The sequence below is a fragment of the Rhipicephalus microplus genome, chromosome 1 (genome assembly GCF_043290135.1).
Source record: "Rhipicephalus microplus isolate Deutch F79 chromosome 1, USDA_Rmic, whole genome shotgun sequence".
NCBI classification, from domain to species: domain Eukaryota; kingdom Metazoa; phylum Arthropoda; class Arachnida; order Ixodida; family Ixodidae; genus Rhipicephalus; species Rhipicephalus microplus.
In genome coordinates, this window is record NC_134700.1 from 45,598,408 (window position 1) to 45,615,060 (window position 16,653).

A 16,653-nucleotide genomic window follows, 5' to 3' on the forward strand; every position below is an offset into this window, starting at 1 on the left:
TAGCGTTGGATCCCCATCAAAAGTATCTTTGCGACAAACGTGGAAGATTGCGCACTAGGGCTGTAAGGTTTATTTAAAGTATTCAAGGCACGACAGCACATAGGAACTATGCAAACAAGTGCGCTTGGAAACATTGTCTTGCCGGCATCGTGTTGCTTCTATGATGTTTCTTATCTCCTCTTTTATGGTCCCATTAAATCGATTAGGCGACTACATTAATCTGCCCAGTCATCACTCTAGTGGGACTAGCTTTGATAAATGCATCAGGCCATTCTGTGTACACAACAATACATTTAAATACTAGTTCCCTTGTGCTTTAAAAACTTGGGAGTGCGCTGCGAAGCTGTATATGATCCTACCCTCGAACAGTTTTGTTCATTTGTGGACAGTCTGATGGAGCCTTTATAGTTACTTCTTTTGATACAACAACACAGAAGGTATCTTGCAGTATTGAACTGTAGTGTTTTTTGTTTTGAATTTCCTATGTTATCTGTAATATGTGATCACTAATCGTACATCTGTTTTCTTTCTAACCAGCAGCAAAGTGTAACAGGGTGGGTAGTATATTAATAATGCACTGGCTTTTGAAAAGTGTTTCAGTCTTACTCGTGTCATTCCTACTACCTTTTAGGACATGTCATATGTTACTAAATGCTTGTGATGTATGTTTGTTCCCTTTATGGGTGTGCGAAAAACCTACAGTTTGGTAAATAAACAAATAAGATTCATTTATCTTACCTATAAGGCACATCTAATGTTTTCAAACTTGTGGCATTTGGTGCATGCAGGATCTCCAAGTGACTGCAGCAGAGGCACAAGAGCTGGAGATAAACTCCCGGTAGCAGTCTCAAAGCAGCTTATGGCAGCACGCCAAGATGAATCGGCTGACGGCTTCCTGCTTTGGCCGAGCCACCAAGCGCTTGAACTGGACGGAGAAAGGCCTCTGCAATTTATTAGAAGCTGAGGACCTTTCTCGAGTGCGCGCCATTCAGTATGAACTGAGAAACGAAAATTTTGCGTTAGATCGATACTGCTCTGTTATGAAAACCCATGGGCACAATGTTTCCGTACGGCATTTATTTATTTGTTTATTCATTTATTTACAAAATACTGCAGACCCATTTAAGGGCCCCAGCAGGAGGGGCAAAGATCATAACATTGCACACAAGTGTAAACAGCAAGAACAAAAAGGATACATCATATACAAAAGATACAAAAACATAGGTCATTGTTAAATACGCTCCATTGCCTCTACACAGCTGGTTAGTGATTGAGGTACGCAGTTCCAGTCGTTTATGGTTCGAGGAAACAACGAGTATTTGAAAATGTTTGTTCTGGCGAAATACGGTTTTAATGAATGAGTTTGTCGATGCCGGGTTTGTCTTGTCGTAAGTGGTTTCAGGTACATATCACGGTTTACTGACAGCTTCTTGTTATTTAAAAGAAAAAGAAATTTGAGCCTGTGAATTTTACGACGTTTTTCAAGTGTGGGTATATTGTTTTCTTTCATAAGGTTTGTGGGGGAATCAGTTCTTCGGTACTTGGAGTAAATAAAACGTACCGTTTTGCGTTGGATTAGTTCGAGAGCCTCAATGTTTCTTTTTGTGTATGGGTCTCAGACGATTGAGGCATATTCCAATGAGGGGCGTATAACAGTCAAATAAGTTAGTTTTTTTACAGTAGAAGGAGCATGCTTTAGTTTGTGTCTCAAAAGACCAAGTTTACGGAAAGACGATGCGCAAATATTCGAGATGTGCTTATTCCAGCTGAGGTCGTTCGTTAGAGTGACACCAAGGTACTTATACTCAACAACCTCAGCTACTGTCTGGGTACCGGATTGATATGTAAATGGTAAAATATTTTTTTTGTTGGTTACTCGCATGAAGACGGTTTTGTCTGTGTTTAAACTCATCTCCCATTGCTCGCACCATGCAAAGATATTTTGGAGGTTAGTGTTTAGCAAGACCTGGTCTTCATAGGAAGTTATTTCATTAAACAGCACACAATCATCAGCAAACAGTCTGATCTGAATCGGCGAAGAAACAGTATCAACAATGTCATTAATGTAAATTACAAATAATAAAGGCCCAAGTACACTCCCTTGGGGAACCCCAGAAGTTACAGGGAGCGGGTCAGAGCAATTACCGGCAATGCTTACAAACTGAACGCGGTCAGACAAATAGGAAGAAATCCAGGAAATTATAAATTCTGGAAGGCCAATCGATTCCAGTTTTTGAATAAGCTTATCATGAGGAACAAGATTGAATGCCTTCGTGAAATCCAAGAATATTACATCGACTTGACCTGCCTTATCTAAAATTTGTGAAAAACTGTGCACAACAGAAATTAACTGAGTTTCTGTGGAAAACCCTTTCCTGAAACCATGCTGAACATTCTAAAGTATGTTGTTATCATTAAGAAACGTTATAATAAATTTAGCTATGATATGTTCAAGCACTTTGCAAGACGAAGACGTTATAGAAATTGGACGATAGTTTGGAACCAAATCTTTATCACCTTTTTTGTGCACTGGAGCAATGCGTCCCACTTTCCAGTCACGAGGCAAGCGGCCGGAACGGATGGAAGCACGGAAAATGATTATAAGGAATTCCGATAGCATTTCGGCACATCGTCGTAAAAAAGTGTTATGAATTTGGTCAGGACTGGTTGAAGTTTTAGTTTTCAAATTCAGCAGCAACGAAACAATAACGGGTAAAGATAAAATATTTGGAACGTCGTCATTACTTCGAGAAAATTGGTGCAGTGGCTTGTTAGAGGCAGAAAAAACGTTATGGAAGAACAAATTGAAATGATTGGCAATAGTTTTCTTGTCGACAATAGTTTCTCCTTCATGTGGTATTTGTTCAACACAATTGGTCTTTTTGCTCAAAAAGTTCCAAAATATTTGTGGGGCAGACGTTAGAAAGTTGGGTAGAGTATCCTGAAAGTATCTAAACTTAGCTATCCTCACAGCCTCGTTCAGTTTGTCCTGGGCAGAAAGAGTAATATTGCGTGGAGCACCCTTGCGTTTAAGCCGCTTTAGTTTCCTTTCCATGTGCAAGACATCTCGCGTGATCCAAGGATTTGATTTGCGCGTTTTTTTTACTTTGCTAGGAACAAAATTATCTAGACATTGCAGGCATATTTCTTTGAATTTGTTCCACAATTTTTCAGGGTCAGTTCCTTGAAAGCTGCTGAGGGAAAGATCGAGGTAGTCCAGAACACTCTCGTCGTTTGCACGCGAAAAGTCTTTCACAGTAATTGATTTGGCATGGCGCGTAGCGCAAACAGCCTGCATGGGACAAGAAAAATAAACCACGTAGTTATCAGAAAGGCCAGGTTCGACCGATACAGAAAAAAGTTCAACCGATCTCGTTATAAAAACCTGGTCAAGCAAGGATGCACTTGCGCCATGCACCCGCGTCGGTTGGGAAACAATTTGATGCATGTTTTGGCTTGTCATAATATCAAAGAGGTACGATGCATGCTCACAGTTTTTTGTGTTCAGAAAAGAAGAGCTCCAATCTATTCCTGGCAAGTTGAGATCGCCTGTTAGTATTGCCTTATCATGTCTGCAAGTGTTCATGTAATCGTAAAGTGACCGAAAGAAATCGGGCGGTGAATCGGGTGTACGATAAACTGCAAGTACGACGAATGATCGTCCCCAAAAGGAAATTTTTATAATGACACTTTTGTGGTCTTGAATCTGATGTAATAGAAAAGATTTTATGTCGTGTCTGACAAGAATAGCAACACCGCCTCCTCTAGAAGCTCTACCTCGTCGATATGCCCGATATGACGGCGGAAATACGTCCTCATCGCAAATTTAAGGCCGCAACCAAGTCTCGGTTAGAACAACCACATGTGAAATGTAGCCCAAAATCAGCGCTTCTAATTTCTGCGCTTTGTTGACAATACTACGAGCGTTCAAGTTCAAAATTCGTAGTTTTTTATTAACAGGAGTCACGAGTCAGGGACTGGGTGGGCGGATTTTTGGGCTGGTTATTTAACCCTCGCGTTCTTTGCATTGTCCCATTTGTACGTATCCCGACCTACATGAATTTTGTCGTAATTGAGGGTTACCTTCTTTGCCTGACCTTTTTCAGACTTTGCGCTCTCCCACAAAAGCTTTCTTTTCCTGAGAGTCTCTTTCGAATAGTCGTTTTGTATTGATACGTCAAAACCTTTAGGTTTGTGCGCGTTCTTTAAGATCCTTTCTTTCTCGTTGTAGTCCTGAAAGAACACAATAACTGGACGTTGGCTGCCCGGCTTTTCAATTCTATTAGTTCGACCGACAGATCGACATGGTACTTCAAGTTTATTGGCAAAAAGATCAGTTAAAACGTCCCTCCTCAATGTTTCGGTGGTTTCAGAGGGATTTTCCTTGATGCCAAAAACAATAAGATTTGAACGCCTACTTCTGTCTTTCAAGTCAGTAATTTTTTCTTGAAGAAAGTCAACTTTTCGTTCAACATTATCCACTTTGTCTACCCTTTTTCTAGTTGATTGATTCGCACAGACAAGTCTGTAAGTAATCTCTGCAGGCCATCCTGCTGAGTTCGTAAAGCAGCCACTTCGGAAGTCATCACCTTCTGGCCCTCCAAAATTTGCTTTAACATTTCATGAGTACTATCTTTCGCGGACAGACTGTCGGATACATCGGAAGAGGGTCCGGGATTCATCTCAACGTCACCGCACACAAGTAGCTTGCACAACCAACATACATCATAGGCAATGTGAAGGCACTTCAGTGGGCACGGCAGAACCAGAAGACCACGACAGTCACTTTTTATAGAACAATAATAATCACCAACAAGGTAGGCGAAAGGCTTGTGAGGCAACATGCTGGAAACTGGTCCACTGTGCCCACTGAAGAAGAACGCCTGAAACCCTTCTTTTAAAGGCTGGCTTGTCGATGTCACGTGTCCATCAGCTGGGGTGTTATGCAGGGCCGATGGGAGAGGGGAAGCCGAACTGGATAACGTTGGTGCGTCCGGGTAGTAGAGGCACGTGTCGGTAGCCCATGAAGCAGTGGTTTTTTCCGATGAATGGGCGAGACCAAGCAGCAAACCCTGCACAAGGTAGGCGAAAGGCTTGTAAGGCAACATGCTGGAAATTAGTCCACCGTGCCCACTCAAGGCTGTTTGCAGGCTGTTTGTGGACCCAATGTGCGCATCACTTGATGCTAGCCCTGATCGCCTTGTTTTGACCCTGAAGAATCAAGCTATGAGATGCTAGAGGTCAAATGCCCCTATAGCCTTGAAGAAAGCACTTCGGAGGTTGCTAGATCACAATGCACTTCACTAAACTTTAGTGAGAACAACTTGCCAAGCCTACAGAGAAACCACGAGTACTATGCGCATTTCCTGGGAAAAATGGGCATCGCCAAGTGTCATTGGGTGCCTTTTGTTGTATACTCGGCCAAATGGGTTGCCATTGAGCGTATTTACTTGATGAATAAGAGTGGGAAGGTACGAAAGCGAAGCTTGATGATTTTTATTTTACGAAAATGCTGCCGTACCTTGCCAGAAAGGCGTCGCACTCCTCTGATGGAGCTGTAGGCCCGTAAGTGCGCACTTCTGTGTTTTCCAAAGCTGCTACGTTAGTGTGTGCTCTTGTATATACTGCTTCTAAAAAGTAGAAGGCACACAGGTTTAAATGTGTTTGTACCAAGTTTTGCTGTACTGTCAATTATCATCATTTTGGCCATAAAAAAATTGTGTTGCTTTGTATTGCAAAAGTACCCATTTCATGATGTGCTTTACCACTTGCTACGTATAAAATGTGGAAATCATGCTTCCAAAATTTACATTTCTGCCGTCGTGGTATACTGAAACTTCGCACAGTTCTACTTTAAAGGGGTCGCCCCGCCGCGGTGGTCTAGTGGCTAAGGTACTCGACTGCTGACCCGCAGGTCGCGGGTTCAAATCCCGGCTGCGGTGGCTGCATTTCCGATGGAGGCGGAAATGTTGTAGGCCCGTGTGCTCAGATTTAGGTGCACGTTAAAGAACCCCAGGTGGTCAAAATTTCCGGAGCCCTCCAGTACGGCGTCTCTCATAATCATATGGTGGTTTTGGGACGTTAAACCCCACAAATCAATCGTTACTTTAAAGGGGTCATGGAGCACCGCTCAGGCTCGTTCAAAAAACACATGCTGCGGAAGGCAGACGCAGCTATGAACGTCTGAGCCAAATATGACAGTCATGCACGCCGCGTGAAGGTTACAAGCGCAGCGTGAAGTTGCCGTTTTCTCAGGCGCTCTCTTTTCAAACAGAAGCTAGTTCTCACTTTGCATCGTGGGCAGGCACCTGATCCACTGGCGTCACGCTAATGACACTGGCAGCTGCGTGATGTCGAATAGACATGGCATCTTTGTTGGGCAATAGCCAATATGTGTCGAGAGCAGCGTTCGGATCAGATTGCTTTTTGCCATGGGGTGCCGCCACTTTCCGGCGCCGCATTTCTCGGTAGCCGTACTTGCAAACACGAATCAAAGTGCGAGAGAGCTATCGCGCTTCGTCAAGCGCGCTCAAGGTCATAAAGCGTGCTGATGTAACTTTTTTCCCCAGTTCCATCCCACCTTGGGCAGCTTCTTGTCCACTCGTCTTGGCGAAAAAAAGAGAGAAAGCGCTCTGAGAGTGCGCTGAACCCTGTAACTCCGCTGGTTCTTGACGAATTCGAGAAACTTCAGCAGCAATCCATTCGGGAGGTAGCTAACAGCAATACTGAGTTCTTAGATCAGTACGGGAAAAATTGGTTCATGACCCCTTTTAGCTTATATAGTTTATCTGGTTTTACTCCAGAATTGGCAAGTGTTATATCTCAGTTAGGTAACAAGTACAGGCGAAGCATTGATGAAAAGTCGCAGTGAAGTCGGCCAGCTTAAACTAACTGTTTTTTAAAGGACCTTCGACGCAAGAATTTTGGTCTGTCTGTCTGTCTGTCTGTCTGTCTGTCTGTCTGTCTGTCTGTCTGTCTGTACATTTTCCTGTTTGTCTACTCCCACCAGCATCGGGTACTCGAAAAGGCCGATACCATCTGCAGCGCCCACCGATGTTGCTCAAGGTTGAGCGTTTATGCTCGTGCTATTGTCAATTAAAAAGCAATTATTGCGCATGTCTGGCGCACCATAACAACACGCATATATTATGCATATGCATCTCTTACTAGACAACGCATACATGAGTAATTTTAAGGACCGTAGCGCCTATCACGCTGCGCTTACCATGCAACGCTTGCACGGAACGGGGAGTGTTTCCAAAGCTTTGCTAAGACGAGGTGGTGGTGGCACCTACCCGTCGCCTCGCGTTCTACACCTTTTTTTCCTTCTGCAGTACAAAAAATTGCACTGCTCTTATTGATGCACAAGTATTTAATTTTCAGTTTATTTTGATATTCTGGGTGCTACTATGTGTGACATTGATGTAATAGTGCAAGAAGTGAAGATGCTATTAAACTCTTTAACTGCCAAATCCGAGCTGTACTCGTCATATGAGTTTGTACCAATAACTTAGACGACTCGCACTCATCCGGCCTGATCTTTAACTCATTCCTCCCCCAAACACATCTCACGGTTGACAATTGATTTCCTTGCACTTATGAACACTAGACGGCTTTTGTTCTTCAGAAAAAAAAAACGCATTTCGAGCTTTTTGCGCATTTCGAGTCTGACAGCGACTAGGACATTGTCCTGGCCCTTGATATTACTTCAGATGACGAGAGCGATGATCACAACGGTGATGCAACGAGTATTTCACACCATTAACTCCATTGTAGTTAAAGCTTTTGTTGAGACAAAACAATGCATATGCATTTTCAATGCATTACTGTGTATAGCATCAAAGAAACACTTATACTTTCGGTATACGTTCTGACCCATTACAATGGTATGTGTTGAAGAAAAGCTGCCAGAAGCAGCAGCTTTTATTTTTGGATTTCTGTGTCAATGCTAATTATAAATCAGTCATGTAATATATTTTCCAAATTAGTATGGCATGAGAAAATTGACCACTAATAGAAAATGGCAATATTAGTAAGTTTTTCGCGAGTGAAATAGGCAGTAAAGGGTTAAAGGAGTCCTGACACAAATATTTTGGCCCCACGTTTTGTTGTTAAAATGTGTTGCTGGAGGCCTGTTAGTGATAACAAGACACATCGCTTGCTGTGGTGCATGACGAATGAATAATTACAAGCCCCTGATTGTCAGCCTTTCTCAGTTTTGGTTTCAGAGAGTTCGAAAAACGACATACTGCCGGGTGCAAATGCCACAACCTAGCTTGCGCAATCTCAGCCACATCAGCACAGAGCTGGGACGCACTTAGGCGTGGTCCACGCAATGGTAGGGTGGTCCTAGCAATGGCAAGCACGGCAAAAGATAAATGGCGGCTAGGACGTCATCACAACTTGTGGTACCTGCTGCAGCGTGGTGGCATAGGGGAAGTAGGGGGTCACCTCGGGTCACCTTCAATGATGTCAATGCCGCGAGGTACAGGGTGTAGCAATGGATCGTGCATGCGACTTTGGATTTGAGTGTCTGTATGTACACATGCGAAATGGAAAAACTTTAGGTTCAGTTTCGATCTCCCCTCCTTTGCCCCAAATTTTTCTTTATGGTTGCATCTCTGCCTTAGGTAAATTTACAACCACAAATTAATCGCTTGCTAATGAATGTAACTGTAGAATATCACTTTGCATCTGTTACGACTACGAGCATACTGCCTTAGAACGTTTGCAACGAGTCGTGCATGAAGCATTTCATAAATAACTTGTGTGTTAACTGCAAATGATATAATTATTGTTTGAGCTGCAGGTGAAGTAGTGTTCCTTGGTATGAAATGAGAATGCCACATTTTGTCTAACGTGTATGCTCACACGGTCTCAACCAAACCAGTCCTTGGCATAGCTTTTTGCTCTTAGAGTATAGTACCAATGTCAACATGCTTGAATTGAATGTCAACACATGCCAACATGTTTGAATGTTTTTATAAGCATAGCCTATGACTGTTATTGTGCTTGCAAATTGATATGTGGTGACGTTGAAGAAAATCCTGGGCCATCTGACGAGGAAATGTTTCAAGCATAAATGGGTGGATAACAAGCAATAAGAAATGATATGTCGGCCTTAGAAACCTGCCTTAGGACTACGGCAAATGCGGTCTATAGTTTTGAGAAGTGCTTTACTCAGTTTGAACAACACACAAAACCAAGCACCTGTGCAAACTTGGCTCCTAGTGTACGAAAAATGCAAGAGACAGTCAAGTTGCAGCAAGCCAGATTGATAGATCTTGAAGATCGTAGTAAGTGGTCAAATCTGATAATTTTTGGCATTGCGGGAATTATCAAGACACCTATTACTTAAATTTATTCATTTACTTATTTCACGAAAACTCTAAAGATCCTTGTTTGGAGGGTATTAAATATGGAGGGAGGAAACAAATACAATACAATAAAAATATAACAAGCATGTGAGTTTTACAAAACAAACAAGGCTTGAATAAATATAATGAAAAAGGCAACGCAGTAACGCCATACGTATTGAAAACGTTAACATATATTTAGAAACACAACGCAAAATAACAGTATCACACAATTATAGAACAGATGAAAAAAAGCAAAACAAAGTTATTGCAATCAGAGAAAAACACTAAACTTGGCTACCATTTTTTAACAGTTTTGTAAATTTCAAAATGTTGCTTTCTATTGCAATATTTCGAGGCAGCTGGATCCATTCGATGATGGTTTTTGCAATAAATGAATTAGAAAAGGATGATGTGGGGCACGTGATGCGTTTTGGTCTTGTGAGGATGATCACGGCAAAGAAGGATGGCTAAGGGTGACTGAAAGAAATCGTCATGGAGCAACTGATGATGATGGGAAAGGTTATCAAAGCCTGCATGAGCTTTTAAGACAATAACGCTGGTGAAATGAGAGTAGTCAGAGAATAAGAAGCGAGCAGCACGGTTCTGCAGGGATTCTATATTATCAATAATGTACCCTTGTTGAGGGTCCCATGTGAATTAAGTGTACTCAATTTTAGGGCGGATTAGGGTAACATACGCAAGTTTGCGCACATTTGCAGGAGCATGACGCAGATTGTGTTTTAACATACCAAGGGAGCGGTTAGCAGCAGCGACAATGTGACCAATTTGATAGTTCTAACATAGGTCGTATTGAAGGGGAAGTCCTAGATATTTGATTGATATTTGAATGATTTTATGGCGGCCTTGGTAACCCATTATCTCTTGTTAATTTCGGTGATGTCGAGCTGAGACTGCTGCTTATGTGATCTCGAGCTGAGACTGCTGTAAGCAATATGTTCATACGCTGTGGCATAGTTTTTGCATGTTTTCATTTGTTTTTTTCATTTGATTTGTTTTTGCTGGCACTATAGTGTAATGCTTCTCCTGCTTGAGGCAAATAATTCGCCTGCGGTTTCCCTAAATAAAAAAAAATTCCACAACAAGTTTTAGCAGATATTGTTACGTGAGTAACGAGACAAAGTATTGCGAATATATTCGAAAAATATATTTGCAAGAGCGGTTGCAGCACTGGCCAGTCTGGCTCCGAGCTCGAGCAGCCAGCGAGCCTCATCTTCTTCGTCGGGCGCACACGCGCATTCGCACTATGGTTTGTGGCAGCCTACAGGTAGCATATAACCCCCGTCGGCAAAGGCGCCGTCTCGGCGCATCTAGATGTCAAGATCATTGGGCGAGTGGTACTGCTTCAGGCGTGCGACGTGTACGATGTCGCTGGCCCTAGGGGTGGATGAAGACGGCGAGGCAGCAGGAGTGATTTCATAAGTGACGGGAGTCACCTCACGAAGCACTCTGTAGGGCCCTGTGTACCGAGAGAGCAGCTTGTCAGACAGGCCAACGTGCCTGGTCGGAGACCACAGCAGAACCAACGAACCGGGCGAAAAGTGCACATCGCGGTGTCGTTGGTCGTACCGACGCCGTTGGTTTGCTTGGGAGGTCAGAAGGCGAGCACGAGCGGTTTCGCGTGCGTGGGCGGCCCGGCTGATGGCGTCCAGAGCATATTGTGAAGTTGGAGCTGCTGGTAACGGAATCGTCGTATCGAGGGGTAATGTGGGTTCGCGGCCGAACAGCAAGAAAAAAGGGGAGTAACCAGCCGTGTCGTGGCGCGAAGAATTGTAGGCAAATGTCACGTATGGTAAAGCGATGTCCCAGTCAGAGTGATCTGAGGAAACGTACTTTGCAAGCATGTCAGTTAGGGTTCGGTTCAGGCGTTCTGTGAGGCCATTTGTTTGCGGATGGTACGACGTAGTGAGCTTGTGGCGTGTTGCACAAGAGCGTAGAATGTCCGCTATGACTTTCGATAGAAATGTGCGGCCTCGGTCCGTGAGCAGCTGGCGTGGAGCACCATGTTGCAAGATCACGTCGTGTAGAAGAAAATCGGCGACGTCAGTGGCGCAACTTGTTGGAAGGGCGCGTGTGATTGCGTAGCGTGTGGCGTAGTCTGTGGCCACAGCTATCCACCTGTTGCCAGCAGAAGACAGAGGAAAAGGGCCGAGTAAGTCCAAGCCGACGCGAAAGAAAGGTTCAGTAGAAATATCGAGTGGTTGAAGGCGCCCAGCCGGAAGCGTCGATGGTGTTTTGCGGCGCTGACATTCCTCACACGCCGCGACGTATCTTCTGACGGACCGTGCCAGACCTGGCCAATAGAAGCGACGGCGAATCCGGTCGTATGTGCGGGACACACCCAGGTGACCGGCAGTAGGAACGTCATGAAGTTCGTGGAGTACAGCCAAGCGGAGGTGTTTGGGTATGGCAAGCAGCAGAGATGGGCCGTCTGGATGGAAGTTATGCCGGTATAATGTGCCATTCTGGAGTACGAACGAGCGATAGGATCGGTTCGATGGGGAGGAGTCGAGGCGCTCAATGATAGCTCGTAGGGCTGCATCACGGCGTTGCTCGTCGGCTATGTGGTTCAGTTGAGAAACGGAGCACACGCAGGCGTCGTTGTCAGGTATGGTGGCCGATGGGTCAACTGGATAGCGAGAAAGGCAATCGGCGTCCTGGTGCAGGCGTCCAGACTTGTATATCACAGAAAAGGTGTATTCTTGCAGTCGCAGAGCCCAGCGACCAAGTCGACCTGTAGGATCTCTTAAGGATGAAAGCCAGCAGAGCGCGTGGTGGTCGGTGACGACGGAAAAGTGAGTGCCATATAAATATGGACGGAATTTTGAGACCGCCCAGACAAGAGCAAGGCATTCTCGCTCTGTGATCGAATAGTTACGCTCTGCAGGTGTAAGGAGGCGGCTAGCATACGCGATAACGCGGTTGTGTCCCTGTTGGCATTGGGCGAGAACGGCTCCGATACCGTGACCACTGGCATCAGTTCGGACCTCAGTTCGGGCAGATGGGTCAAAGTGGGCGAGGATAGGGGGCGTCGTCAAAAGTGTTATGAGGTGAGAGAAGGCGGCAGCTTGAGTGGACCCCCACGAAAATGGAACGCCTTTCTTCAAAAGATCGGTAAGTGGTTGGGCGATTGCCGCAAAATCTTTCACGAACCGCCTAAAGTAGGAGCAAAGTCCCACAAAGCTCCGGACATCTTTGGCGGATTGGGGTACTGGGAAATTCGTGACGGCACGAATTTTCTCAGGGTCCGGTCTCACACCAGAAGCATCGACAAGGTGGCCCAGCACGGTAATCTGTCGGCGGCCGAAGTGACACTTCGAGGAGTTCAACTGGAGGCCAGCTTTGCGGAAGACGTCGAGAATGGCCGACAGACGCTCAAGGTGGGTCTCAAACGTAGGTGCAAATACGAGGACGTCGTCTAGGTAACACAGGCATGTTGACCATTTGAACCCGTGTAGCAGAGAGTCCATCATACGTTCGAACGTGGCGGGGGCATTGCATAGGCCGAAGGGCATAACCTTGAATTGGTATAGGCCATCTGGAGTGATGAAGGCGGTCTTTTCTTGGTCTTTCTCGTCTACGGCAATCTGCCAATAACCAGAACGAAGGTCGATGGATGAAAAGTAGCGTGCGCCGTGGAGACAATCGAGGGCGTCATCAATACGTGGTAAAGGATACACGTCCTTTTTGGTGATTCGATTTAGATGCCGGTAATCGATGCAAAAACGCCATGTGTTGTCCTTCTTTTTAACCAGGACGACGGGTGACGCCCATGGGCTTGATGAGGGCTCAATAATGCCTTTAGTTAACATCTTATTCACTTCAGCTTGAATAATCTGGCGCTCCGACGCGGACACGCGATACGGTCGACGGTGAATGGGAGCAGCATCACCGGTGTTGATGCGGTGCTTTACAAGAGAAGTTTGGCCGAGTGGGCGGTCGTCAAGGTCGAAGATGTCACGGTAGGAAGCTAGAAGGCGTGCGAGAGTGGCTGATTGCGCTGGGGGAAGGTCAGGGTCGATCATGGGACGTATTGACATGTCGAGGCATGTGGCATCGAGTGGGCGACAAGGAAAATTGGGGCATGCGTCGGCTGCGAAAGTGGTGACGTGATCATCGGCTAAGGACCGCAACGTGGCAATTAGGATGCCTTCAGGGAGGACTTGCTTTGTGAAGCCGAAATTTATGACGGGTAGACGGGTCCGGTTGGAGGCTACAGTTACGATGCAGTGAGGGACGGTGACGTCACGTGCCAGTAGGACATCAGGAATCGGCGTGACGATGTAATTCCCATCCAATACGGGTGAGGTCGTGGCGAATTCGGTGAATGTGAGGGCTTTAGGCGGTAAGCGGAGGAAGTCTGTGGCAGAAAGGCCGTGTTGAGGTTCAGGGTGAATATCCGGCTGAAGAGGAAGGTCTAAGCAAAGAGTACCAGCGGAACAGTCGATCAGAGCAGAATGGGTCGACAGGAAGTCCATCCCTAAGATGAGGTCATGAGGACAGTTCTGGAGCACCGTGAATAGAACAGGGATGTAACGGTCGGCGATGCGTATGCGAGCCGTACACATGCCAATGACAGGAACAGTGCCGCCATCGGCCACACGTACAGCTTCGGTAGCAGGGGGCGTGAGTACTTTTCTTAAGCGGCGACAAAGATGAACGCTGATTATGGATACATGAGCGCCAGTATCGACTAGTGCCGACAGAGAAATACCGTCCACGTGTACATCGACAAGATTTTTGTTCGTATGAAGCGTCAATGGAGGGTTTGGTTCAGACAGGGATGATGCAGCACTACCTCCAGGGGCTGCACTGTCTAGTTTTCCGTCGGGTACGATGAAAAGTTAGGCGGCGAGTGATGGCGGCGTGGCTGGGGCGACGGGGAACGACGGCGTTGAGGGGACGGAGAACGAGCAGGAAGGCGGCTGTTAGACGTGTCGAAAGCAGGGGCGGTACGGCTGGACGAATACCGGCGAAGATCTTCATATGGGCTATAAGGTGCGAAAAACTGGCTCCTATGTGGCGGCGTCCAGGAGGCACGGCAGTAGCGGGAGACATGTCCAACGCGGTGGCACCGGAAGCAGATCGGTTTGTCGTCAGGAGTTCGCCATTCCGCCGGGTTGCGAGATCGTGGAGCAACAAATGGGTCACGTCGAGGTGCATTAATGGGAATTGGTCTGGAGGAGGGGCAAGAGATGGGGCAAGCATCAGGGAACCCGCGGTTGGCGAATTCTTGTCGTACGACCGCCTGAATAACGGAGATCGCGGGGGTTGTCGGTATCGTATGTTCGAAAGAAGTGGGCTGAAGCGGCGCTGGACTTGCTGCTTCAAGTTCCCGTCGAACGATACGCGTTACACTCTGCTCAAAGGGCGGTGTGACGGTAGAATCGGAGCAGGTGGACGTAGCCGCCGTGTTTGGCAACCGAGAAAAAGGAGGGCGCACCCGACGGCTTTTTGCTGTTTCGAAACGGCGGCATTCTTGAATTACACGGTCGATGGTCGAGACGTTAGTGTACACCAGCAAATTGAAGGCGTCGTCCGCGATCCCCTTCAAAACGTGTCCAACCTTTTCAGCCTCAGACATCGCCTCGTCCACTTTTCGGCAAAGAGCGAGAACTTCTTGGATGTATGACACATACGATTCAGTTGGCGACTGGACACGGGTAGCCAGCTCCTGTCGTGCAGCTGCGTGGCGACCGGTCGGGTCCCCAAAGATGTCACGTAGCTTCTCCTTGAACGTGTCCCAGCTGGTGAGTTCGGACTCATTTGTCTCGTACCAGACACGCGGGGTTCCGTCCAAGTAGAAGAGAACATTAGCGAGCATCATGGTAGGGTCCCAACGGTGAGTTTGACTGACCCGTTCATAAAGGCGAAGCCATTTGTCGACGTCGAGGCCAGGTTGCGCAGAAAATGTCCCGGGATCACGTGGTGTTTGGACGGCGACAAAGGTTGTCGGAGAAGCCGCAGATGATGAAGCGGACGCGTTGTCACTGGAAGCCATGGCGGGAAGCTGGAGGATGCGGCCACTGCGGAGCTGCGTGGTGAGGACGGGGATCGTTCCACCTCCACCAAATATGTTACGTGAGTAACGAGACAAAGTATTGCGAATATATTCGAAAAATATATTTGCAAGAGCGGTTGCAGCACTGGCCAGTCTGGCTCCGAGCTCGAGCAGCCAGCGAGCCTCATCTTCTTCGTCGGGCGCACACGCGCATTCGCACTATGGTTTGTGGCAGCCTACAGGTAGCAATATCATGTACATATATCATCTACAACATTAATAATCAATTAGGATTATTAAACTCCGCATCTGTGTGACACACAGTAACATTTTTACAAGCTGCCACTACTCAAAGTCACTCAAAGAGACATTTACTGAATAAATAAATATTGCATTGGTGTACAAACTAGGCAGCCTCACCACCTTGAGTGGGTTTCGGGTCACCTGTGCATTACGGTGGACTGCACTCATCTTCATTTACTTTTAGCTTAATGATAGCACTTTGGAAGTTTGACAAAATGGCTGCTACAGTCCAGATCTGGTTGACGATTGTCACCAAAGTCAATGAAATGGGCTTGTCAAATATAGGGTAGCTCTTTGTCCTCTGTACTCGGCGCTCGACATGTATGCGCAGAGAAGCAATTTCTCTTGTTTTTGTGACTTGACTTTCCGAAAAAGTGCCATCCCTGAGGAATGGGGGCATGTTTAGCTTCAGCCCTTTCTTCTCAAGGAGGTCAGCAATGAGGAAGCCTTTGTCTGCCATTACTTAATCATTTTCATCAGACTCTAGATTTAGGAACTTGCTTTGTATGACACATTTCTTGTCTGACATGGACCCTGTGAAAAGTTCAGAGACATATGCCAATACCCTATCAGATGCTACGCTTACAAATCCTTTAAACGTATTTGAAGACTTGTACGGAGAATAAGTGCTTGTCTGAAGCGACAGAGATGATGGCACTTCACATTTGATTTCTCTTGCATCTAGAATAACACGTGTTGATGCATATTGAGAGCATTCGTGAGGCATGTCACGATCAGTGTCCTCCCTTGAATTCCACAATGACACTTTGCCTAACTTAACATAAAGTAACGTTATCCAAGATCTGCAAATCCTGGACACTGTTGACTGTGCGATGCAGAACCTGTAAGCCAAGTCTACTTCAAAAAGCCCTAGATGTAACCGAACCCTAACTAAAAACAACTCATTTGTAACAGTCTGTTTTTTTACGCCCCTTGGTACTGTTTGTGGTGCTGTCGCCTTCTACACGAAGG

General features: G+C 46.1%; 1 long non-coding RNA gene across 2 annotated transcripts in view; it reads right to left on the minus strand.

Annotated features, from left to right (window-relative positions):
• Positions 1 to 1,062: 1,062 nt before the first annotated feature.
• The window catches only part of LOC119177747 (uncharacterized), a 93,760-nt gene continuing 78,169 nt past the window's right edge, over positions 1,063 to 16,653 (minus strand). For both annotated transcript variants that reach the window (XR_012883835.1, XR_012883834.1), the window contains one exon: positions 1,063 to 5,072. This is a non-coding gene — a long non-coding RNA (uncharacterized LOC119177747). The remainder of the gene's footprint in view (positions 5,073 to 16,653) is intronic.